Genomic DNA, 10,540 nt, shown 5'->3' on the forward strand with positions numbered 1-10,540 from the left:
GGTAAAATATATAACACAAATAGTCTATTAATAGTGAATACAAAAAGTTCTTTATTCTTTAGTAAAAGTTACAAGTATACTTTAATAATTTAGATTTGTCAAATACACATTTTCAATTGATATCAACCAGAAAACATTTAATCTTTCGTGAGATATAATCAATCGATATATAAAATTTCAAAAGCTTTAAAAAACGATTAAGAAAAATATAAAAATAATCAATAATAATCAAGAAAATTTCTAAATTTCATAAAATTATTGGAAAATAAAATGAGCCAACTTAATATTTAAGTATCAATTGATAAATAGATAATAAAAAAAAATTATTAAAAATATTTATATATTTAAATTTATATTACCTTATAAACCAGATTTGATAAAACTCTTAAAAACAACCTTGCATAAAGAACTATTTCTTTATACATAAAGTTCTAAAGTCTTAATTACAAGTTATTTATGCATATGATATAACTCAACAATGCTTTAACTTTACAACTCATAATTTTATCATTTCATATTTACTTTAGGTTCCCAATGTACTTTATTTGTAAATTTAAACCCTCTACCGCCTTTCAAATTTGGACCTTTTATGTTCCCAAGATTTTCATCATACCATTAAAAACTCTCTTACCTATTCTCGGGGTTAGCACCAAGTCTTGAGAAAAGTGAGATTTTCTTTGGGGATATTCCTCCTAACATTAAGGAGGCCATTCTTGAGTGTCTTCCTTTCAAACTAGGTTCTTTTCCGTTTCGGTACATGGGAGTTCCATTATCCCATACCCGTTTGAAGTCAGGTGATTATGGCCCTTTGGTTGCTAAGATTAAGGGTCGCATTCTCAATTGGAAGTCTAAGTTCCTTTCTTTTGGAGGGCGAAGACAACTTATTATCTCGGTCCTTCAATCCTTATAGCTTCATTGGATGCCTATGTTCCTATTTTCTTCTAGGCTTATCCATGATCTTGAATCTATCTTTAGGAAATTCCTTTGGGCTCCAAGGGAGGATTCTAGAGGCAGGTGCAGGTTATCTTGGGAAGTGGTGTGTCGGACTCTTGCGAGTGGCGGTCTTGGTATTCGACGTTTGGCAACCTGGAACAGGGCGTTACTTGCCAAACATATTAGGGATATTGTGAGGCACCGTAACTCGTTGTAGGTAAGATGGGTGTACTGGAATAATCTTAGATCTTTGCACTTTTGGATCGTTCGGAAAAACTCCAATTGGTCGTGAGTTTTACGCAAGCTGTTGGATTTACGACCTCAATTACGACGATTTCTAATCTCCCAGATTGGTGATGGACTGGATTCTAATGCTTGGGAGGATACTTGGCTCGCATGTGGACATCTTTCTTCCTTCTTCTCCTACAGATTCATCCATTCTTGTGGGTTTTCGACTGTCACTACAGTTCGGGAGTTAATTATGAGTTTGGATGGGGAGTGGCCGGCTGATTGGTGTAACAGGTATGCTGAGCTTAATACTGCTTCCTTGCCGTCATTGAATGACTTTGTTCGTGATAGAGTTTTGTGGAGGGATAACAGCAATTCTGGTTTGGATTTCACGGTTAGTACTGCTTGGTATTCGTTGGAGGGGAACCATCCAGTTGTACCTTAGCATAAATCAGTTTGGTTCTCAGGCCATATTCCTAAGCAAGCTTTATGTCTTTTGCTTGCTTGTCATCAACATCTTCCTACCCAAGATCGTATGATTTGGAAGGATGAACCGTCGGACTTGGAATGCTCGCTCTGTAGCACTTGCATGGATAGCCATTCCCACCTTTTTTTTCCAGTGTTCCTTTTCAAGAGAGGTTTGGGATAGCATCTTACATGTTGTGGACTGGACGAATATGTCAGACTCGTGGGACCAAATTCTGGAAGCTATTTCAGACTCGAGACGATCGCCAAAACATTTAGAGCAGAAGCTAGCACTTGTGGCTTCAGTTTATTACATCTGGCAAGAACGGAATCGAAGACTTTTTACAGAGAATCGCCGCATAGCTATACAACTTATCAAGGAAATCAAAAGCAAAATTTCCATTCGTGTGGCTTGGTTGGATAGACGGGTTGAGCGGAATGATGCTTTACATGAAAGATAGGGTATTGGTTGGGGGGAGGGGGGGCTTTTATGAGGTTTAAGCTTCTTTTGTTTATTTTTTGTAGCTTGTTTGTATCTGTGGGACTTTGTACCTTGTGGCTTGTTGTGGCTTGGTATGGTGTGGTGACCAAGTCTTTTGTGTTTTGTTAGACCCCATAAATGTTATGCATAAAGTAATGAAGACAAACAAGTGATGAAGAACCAGAAGACCGATGGAAGACTTCAAGGAAAAATAACTAATTCTGAAGAACAACCAGAGGATCGATGAACTGACCAGAGATGCGATGGAAAGTGCATATCCATAACCCCTCTGGACACTAACACTTGGAGTTTCCTTCACCAGTTCAACCAGAGGCAAACAAAGAAGATATGAAGATAAGGTTGAACGCATATCTCATGGAAGACAGCTGGAGATAACCAATCAATAGCTGGATTCTACAAAGTTTATCTCATTTTCATGTTTATCCTTATTATAGATAAGCTTTATCTATAAGTAGAAGATTAGCTAAATAGTCGTGCTAGATAATTATCTTCTTATTAGCTTACTAGTATAAATAGGTGATTAGGCCTATTGTAATCAACGACGCTTTTACGTTTTTATATTAATATTGAATAAAGTGAAATCATTAGCACTCAATATTGTTCTTTGAATGTTTATACATTGTTCTTGAGTGTTCATCAGTTTGTTCACTAAAACACTATAATTTGGTTATTCATAACTTGATTATTAGTGTTATTGAGAGATCTGGGATCAACAATTTGTATCAGAGCCAATTGATTGTTCTTCAATCAACTAATCATCAAAAATCTCTCAATTCACGTTTTTCTCAAAAATTATCTTCTCCAAAACGTAAACTTTCTCTCTTCAAAAATCTTAATGGCCAGCTAGAACTCTGCCTATAGTGTTGGTTCCCTCACCAAACCTCCAACTCTTCAAAGAGAAGAGTACCCACAATGGAGGATACGAATGGTGAATTTTCTGGAAGGGATGGACAAAAACCTTTTGCGATCTGTTATGGAGGGTCCCTATGTTCCACAAACTCTTGTTCCAAGAGTACCGGGAACAAATACCACAGCTAAAATTCCCGCCTACTACATTCCCAATGATGAGAAGAATTGGGATGAAGAGGACATAGAGCGGGTTGAGATCGACAAAAAGGCCAAAAGACTGATAATCATGGCCATACCAAATGAAATCTTCCAATATCTTGATGCATGTTCCACTGCCAAAGAACTATGGGATGAGCTGGCAAGCCAAATGGAAGGAGGGGCAAAAATGAAGAAGAATCGTAGAGCCCAATGTCTCAACGAATACACCAACTTCAAGGCTCTTCCTGATGAACCAATTCAGAAGACATACGATCATTTCAACACATTGATTAATCAATGTCGTCGAAACGATATCTCTAGAACTAAAGAAGAGAACAATGTTTTATTCCTTAAAAGTCTCGGTGATGAATGGACACAGCTGTCGATGTCGCTTCAAACAAATCAAGACTTAGACGACTGGTCACTCCATGACGTATACGGAATGCCTGCTGCACAAGAGAACATCATGAAGAAAAAGGTGTCCATCGGTGGACCACTGGCTCTCGCAGCTGAAGAAAAGGAAGTACCAAGGACCTTCACCAGAGACCACAAGAAGAAAGGAAAGAAAACGCTAGTGGTGGAATCAGAATCTGAAGATGAAACATCTGAATCAGATGATGATATCAAAGCCTTTGCCAAGTCTCTGGCCTTGATTACAAAGCAGTTCCAGAAAAAGTTTATCAAAAAACCCTATGAACGGAGAGAGTTCAAGAGGGAAAGGTACCAGCCATCCTATGAAAGGAAATCATCTAAATTTCATCAGAGGGAAGACAGAAGAGACGGAAGAGAAGAGAGAGAAGACAGAAGAGAAGATAGACGAGAAGAGAAGAAAGAGGAAAAAGATGAAAGGAAAAATGATCTCCGCTGCTTCAGATGCGGAAAAATCGGTCATTTCTCCAAAGAATGCAGAGGACGATTGGTAAAGGATGCTGACTATTACAAGAATAAATACAAGTACAATCCTAGAGAGCAAAGCCTGATGGCTGATAAAGAAAACTGGGTTTCTGATTATTCATCCGATGAAGAGGACAAAGCACTCATCTGTCTAATGGCCACGTCCAATGCAGAATCTGCCTCTGACACCGTTGACCAGGTATGTGAGTCTACTTTCAATAAAACAAACTCGACTCATTCTGAGATAGAGTTAACGGTAATTAATATTTCAGAGGACTTTTTAAAATTAAAAGAAAAATTAAATTTTGAAAAATCTAAAAGACTTAAAGCGGAAAAAAAAGTCAGTTTTTACAAAAGAGAGACTGATCTTCTAACCGAAGAAAAGGCTGATCTCATGAAAGAAAAGACTCGCATCGCCGCCCTTAAAAAATCAGAAGAAGAAAAACTTTTGGAAATAAACAAGTGAGTAACCAAATACTTAGAAAAGAAAACTAAGGCCTTAAAAGAATTTGAGACAGAGAGACTCAACTCAGTAGCTCTCAAAGATTTCTTTCAAAAGGAAAGGGAGATTCTTCATCAAAAGCTTCAAACAAATGAACTTCTGATGAAGAAATACAAGGATGCCCAAGATGTGTATGAAAAGTTAAATGGTCAAACGAACACTCAAGGGATTGGATTCAATGAATTGGACTCTTTTATCGATTCAAAGAAATCCACCCTTGAATCCACTTTCAAACTTGGATGCATTCAGAAACCCGACTTTATCCCGAAACCAAAAGCGAATTTTAAAAGAGTTAAAGTCGATGGAAAAACTGTCGTTTTAAGACAAGATTTTGAAAATGTGGTGTACGAGAACAATACCTGTAAGAATTCTGATGAAAGGAATGACACCTCCAAATCAGAAACCGATGGAAACTCTATGGTCAAACCAGAGTCTTTGGTTGTCAATTCCACTTCATCAGCAAGTACTGTTGATGAAAAGGAGAATCCTAATGAGGAACCATCAGCTGATAAATCGATGAACCATCCAAGTAAAACTGAAAGTTCATCTAAGTCAGAATCGATGGAACCTCAAGCAGATCACTCTAAAGCATCAACCTCTGAACCCACACCTCCCACAAACATCTATGCTAATTTTGATTTCGAGAAATCAGCGAGAGACTTTCTCGATTCCGAATCTGAAGAAGAGATAACCTGTGAATCACCAAAGATCATTGAGTATAAGAAGCCTCAAAACTCAAAACCCTCAGTGAAATTTGGTATTCCTCCATCGATGAAATCTTTAGACAAAGGAAAGGGAAAACTGAAAGATATTAAATCTGCCAACGATAAATCAAAAGGACCTAGCATATCTTCTAAGTTCATTAAGTTTACTCGTGAGCAAAAACAGAAGTTGCCTGCCTCTGAGAAAATTAACCACCACTTTTCCTCTCGTCCAGATGAAAAAAAGTAGTCCTTCCTCAGGAGAAAAGAAGTAAAGACAAAGACCCCCTCAAATAAAAAATCAGAACTAGATAGGAAGTTTGTAAAAACAACTGATGCTAGGACATGATTTACATCTCCTGCATTTACTTCTTTGTTTTCAACGAATAAAAAGAACGTTAGACATTCATGTCCAATTATAATTGTCAATGTCTAGTTCTTTTATAAAACTTGAGGAATCACATGTTGACACATCGCTGCATATTCTCCCAACACGTTTATCGCTATAAAGTTAAAACCAATGAAAACATGAAAAAGCCCAAGTCCAAGGGCAAGGGAAATGCTAATTAACCCAAGCCTACAAAGGTTAAGGGCGATGAAAAGAGAGTGGTATCCCCTACTAACAAACGTGGACCCATTAAGAAATGGGTACCTAAAACCCCTTAATTTGTCTTGCAGTACCAGCATGTGCAACCATGGTACATGGATTCAGGTTGCTTCAGACACATGATTGGTGACAAAAGTCAGCTCACCTTCTTCATCGAAAAATCTGGAGGCTCTGTCACTTTTGGAGACAACAGCAAGGGAACCATCAAGGGATATGGAACTCTCATCAAAGGCAACATCTCCATCAACAAAGTGGCTTATGTTGAAGGTATGAAGCACAACTTACTAAACATAAGCCAGTTCTGCAACAAGGGTCTTGAAGTCAGGTTCCGCAAAGGTTTCTGTATCATAGAGACAAAGCCCGATCAAACCATTATCAAGGTCAAGAGAGAAGGGAATCTCTATCTTCTGGATTTTCAATCCTCTGAAGGACAAGACACCCTTTGCCTTGTATCCCATAAGGGCAATGAAAATTGGCTATGGCACCAGAAGTTCTCACACCTGAATTTTGATGTCTTAAGAAAACTAGCCAAACAGAAGCTGGTCAAGGGGATTCCTGATCTCAACTTTGAAAAAGATCATCTATGCTCAGCCTGTGAGATGGGAAAGCTAAAACGGGCCTCTCATCGAACAAAGTCAGAAACTTCCTGCACCAAGCCCTTGGATATGATCCACATTGATCTCTATGGGCCCATATCTACACAAAGCCTCTCAGGAAAGAAGTACATACTTGTACTTGTTGATGAATACTTTAGATACACCTGGGTTGAGTTTGTGAAAAAAGAAATTAGATGTTCCTAACCTACTCATTGGGGTGATGAAAAGGCTCCAAGTCCTTCTACAACGAAAACTCATTAAAGTTAGAAGCGACAATGGAACTGAATTCAAAAATGTCAGAATCGATGAATACCTCATCAATGAAGGCATCACACAAAACTTTTCAGCAGCCAGAACCCCACAACAGAATGGAGTGGTAGAACGAAGGAACAGAACCCTTGTGGAAGCAGCAAGGACCATGCTTGCGTCATCGGAGTTGCCCATCACCTTCTGGGCTGAAGCAATTTCTACTTCATGCTTCACCAAAATCGATCCATCATCAACAACAGGCACCAGAAGACACCCTATGAGCTCATCAATCAGAGAAGACCAAATGTTAAGTATTTTCTATGTCTTTGGGTGCAAATGCTTTGTACTCAATGATAGGGAATACCTTGGCAAGTTTAACAAGAAAGCCGATGAAGGGATCTTTCTGGGATACTCTTAAATCGCAAAAGCCTACAAAGTCTACATCAAAAGAACATAAATTGTCATAGAAAGCATCAATGTGTCCTTTGATGACTCCACATCTATGACTTCTGGATACAACAGTTCAGAACTTGGACTTCAGAGAAGAGCATCTGATTCATCACTTGGCAAACCCAATGAATCAGAGTTAGCTCAATTATTTGAAGACATCTGCGAAGAAGAAGTAATCTCTGGACATGCGCCAATTGCCAAATCCACTTCCAGAACCCATGAAGAACATGAAGTCTCCAATGCTAAAGGTACAACTTTTACTGAAACTAATGTTACTTCACCTTCTACTTCTTCTGTGTCTTCATATCAAGAACAAGAACCAGAGTCTATATCTAGAGACGATCTCTTCGAGGGGGAGGAAGTAGTTCCATCAGTCAATGAAGAACTGCATCCTGTTGCTCCAGAACCCCAGTCAAGCACCAAGTGGACGAAAGACCACCCACATCACCAAATCATTGGTGACCCAACATCTGGTGTAAAGACGAGATCAACAACAGCCAACGAATGCCTTTTCACCAACTTCCTTAGCATAATTGAACCAAAGAAAATTTCTGAAGCCCTACAAGATCCAAACTGGATAGATGCAATGCAAGTAGAGCTACTACAGTTTGAAAGAAATAAGGTATGGTCCCTTATGCCTCTGGCAAAAGGGAAGACGACAATAGGAATCAAATGGGTCTTCCGAAACAAGAAGGACAAAGATGACATAGTAATAAGGAACAAGGCCAGGCTTGTTGCCAAGGGTTATTGTAAGGAAGAAGGGATTGACTATGATGAGACATTTGCTCCCGTTGCAAGACTTGAAGCCATCAGGATATTCCTAGCCTATGCAGCTCATAAAGGCTTTAAGGTCTACCAGATGGATGTCAAGTCTGCCTTCCTCAACGGCAAACTTCAAGAAGAAGTTTATGTGCAGCAGCCCCTAGGTTTGAGGATCCAAAACATCCATAATATGTCTATTTTCTGGACAAAGCTCTCTATGGGCTAAAGCAAGCACCCAGGGCCTGGTATGAAACTCTATCCACCTTTCTCATCAACAATGGCTTCGAAAAAGGTACAATCGATACAACACTCTTTCTCAAGAAGCATAAAGGTGACATACTACTAGTACAAATATATGTGGACGACATCATATTTGGCTCTACAAATGCAACACATTGCAAAAAAATCTCAGAGCTGATGAAAAGCAAATTTGAAATGGGTATGATGGGAGAACTTAATTTCTTCCTTGGCCTTTAAATAAAACAAACTTCGGAAGGGATTTTCATCAATCAGTCCAAATATGTGACTGACCTTTTCAAGAAATACTCTCTCTCAAATTCATCAGCGATGAGAACTCCTATGGCTACAGGAGCCAAGTTATTTGCTAATCCATCAGGCAAATCTGTGGATGTAACAACCTATAGAGGCATGATTGGATCACTCCTGTACCTAACTGCTAGTAGACCAAATATTATGTTTGCTACATGTCTCTGTGCAAGGTATGAATCCAACCCCAAAGAATCTCATCTCTCTACAGTCAAGAGGATCTTCAGATACCTTAAGGGAACTCCTTCATTGGGTCTCTGGTATCCTAAGAACTCTGGCTTTGATCTAATAGCCTATACAGATGTAGATCATGCAGGGTGCAAGCTTGATAGAAAGAGTACGTCTGGAAGCTGTCAACTCTTGGGGGACAAGCTGGTAAGTTGGACATCTAGAAAACAGAATTGTGTTTCAACCTCTACAGCAGAAGCATAATATGTTGTTGCGGCTAGTTGTTATTCATAAGTTCTCTGGATGAAGACTCAGCTTAAGGACTATGGCTTTCAATTTGAAAAGATACCAATCCTCTGTGACTCCAAGAGTGCAATAGCTATATCTGCAAATCCTGTGCAACATTCCAAGACCAAGCACATCGATGTAAGGTACCACTTTCTGAAAGACAATGTTGAAAAAGGTAATATAGAGATGTACTTTGTTCCCACTGAGATTCAACTTGCTGACATTTTCACAAAAGCTCTTGATGAGAAATTTTTTTTGTTCTTAGTCAGCAAGATGGGTATGCTGAATCTCACCACTTAGAGGCAATCATTAGTCTGAAACCAGAGATCCTCAATATCTCATGGTTATGCCTATAAGTGATAAATATTATTATAGCCATAAACACCAAGTACTCTAGACCAGAGCCACTGGTTGTAAAGACCAGAGTCTCTGGCCATTTAGAATCACTTAGATTAATTTTTGGCAAAAATTTCCATCGCCTTTGGAACCAGAGACTTTTGGGCCAAAGCAAATACTTGGTATTTTCTTACCAAGTATTCCCCTCCAAACCAGAGCCTCTGGTTCTATAGACCAGAGCCTCTGGATTCCAATTCTTTGAGACCAGAGCCACTTTGGTCTCAAACTTAGACGTCCTTAATCATTCATGCATGTATTTATGTATTTATCCATCATCCTTTGGCACCAGAGACCTCTGGTCCAAAGCCAATACTTTGTGAAATTTTTCACTAAGTACTCTTTTCACAACCAGAGCCTCTGGATTCAAAGTGTCTGACACCAGAGCCCTCTAGTCTCAAAGGCACATCCATTCATCACCCATATACATGCACTTAACCATTCTTTTTCCCATATTTCTTTGCATCGCTTTTGCAAACAGAGCCCTCTGGTCTCAAAGGCCTCATATTTTTATATCATTTTGTATATAGTTCACCATTCTTTCAAGTCCACTCTCACACTTCGCCACCTTTCATACCATCCTTTCATCATCATTCACAACCAGAGCCTCTGGTTGTATAGACCAGAGCCTTCGATCATCAAATTGAACCTACCTCTTATTGGTTCAAGGGGGAGTTATACACTCAATCTTCTCCCCATGCACCATTCTAGGGGGAGCTTTTCCTTCATCATAAAGAACTTTCCATTGCATAAATATGCATTTCCCATCCCAGAGCCTCTGGTTCTACTATCCAGAGTCTCTGGACACCAAAATGCTAGATATATGATGAATAAAACATGTGTAAGTAACCAGAGACCCTCTGGTCCTACATCATGGGTTGTCCATGCTTAACTAGAGCCTCTGGGTTGTCCATCCAAGGCTCATAATACATGCAACCCAATAATTCATCGATGAACTTATTCATCATGCGTAACCAGAGACCTCTGGTTCCCTATCCAATGAGTCATGTCCAACCAGAACTCCTCTGGTTCCATGACAAAACAATTTTTTCAAAAAAGCCATCTTAATTGCAAACTCTTTAAATATTATACAACATTGCAGCTTTTGTGACTAAAAACTATACTTCATGAGTATTTAGAAGACCAAAACATCGTAATAAATATTAATCTTACAATTAGATGGACTTTTAAATTGTTTTTGGCGCGAAA

The sequence above is a fragment of the Cynara cardunculus genome (assembly GCF_001531365.2).
Source record: "Cynara cardunculus var. scolymus isolate 2C chromosome LG 12, CcrdV1, whole genome shotgun sequence".
Taxonomy (NCBI): domain Eukaryota; kingdom Viridiplantae; phylum Streptophyta; class Magnoliopsida; order Asterales; family Asteraceae; genus Cynara; species Cynara cardunculus.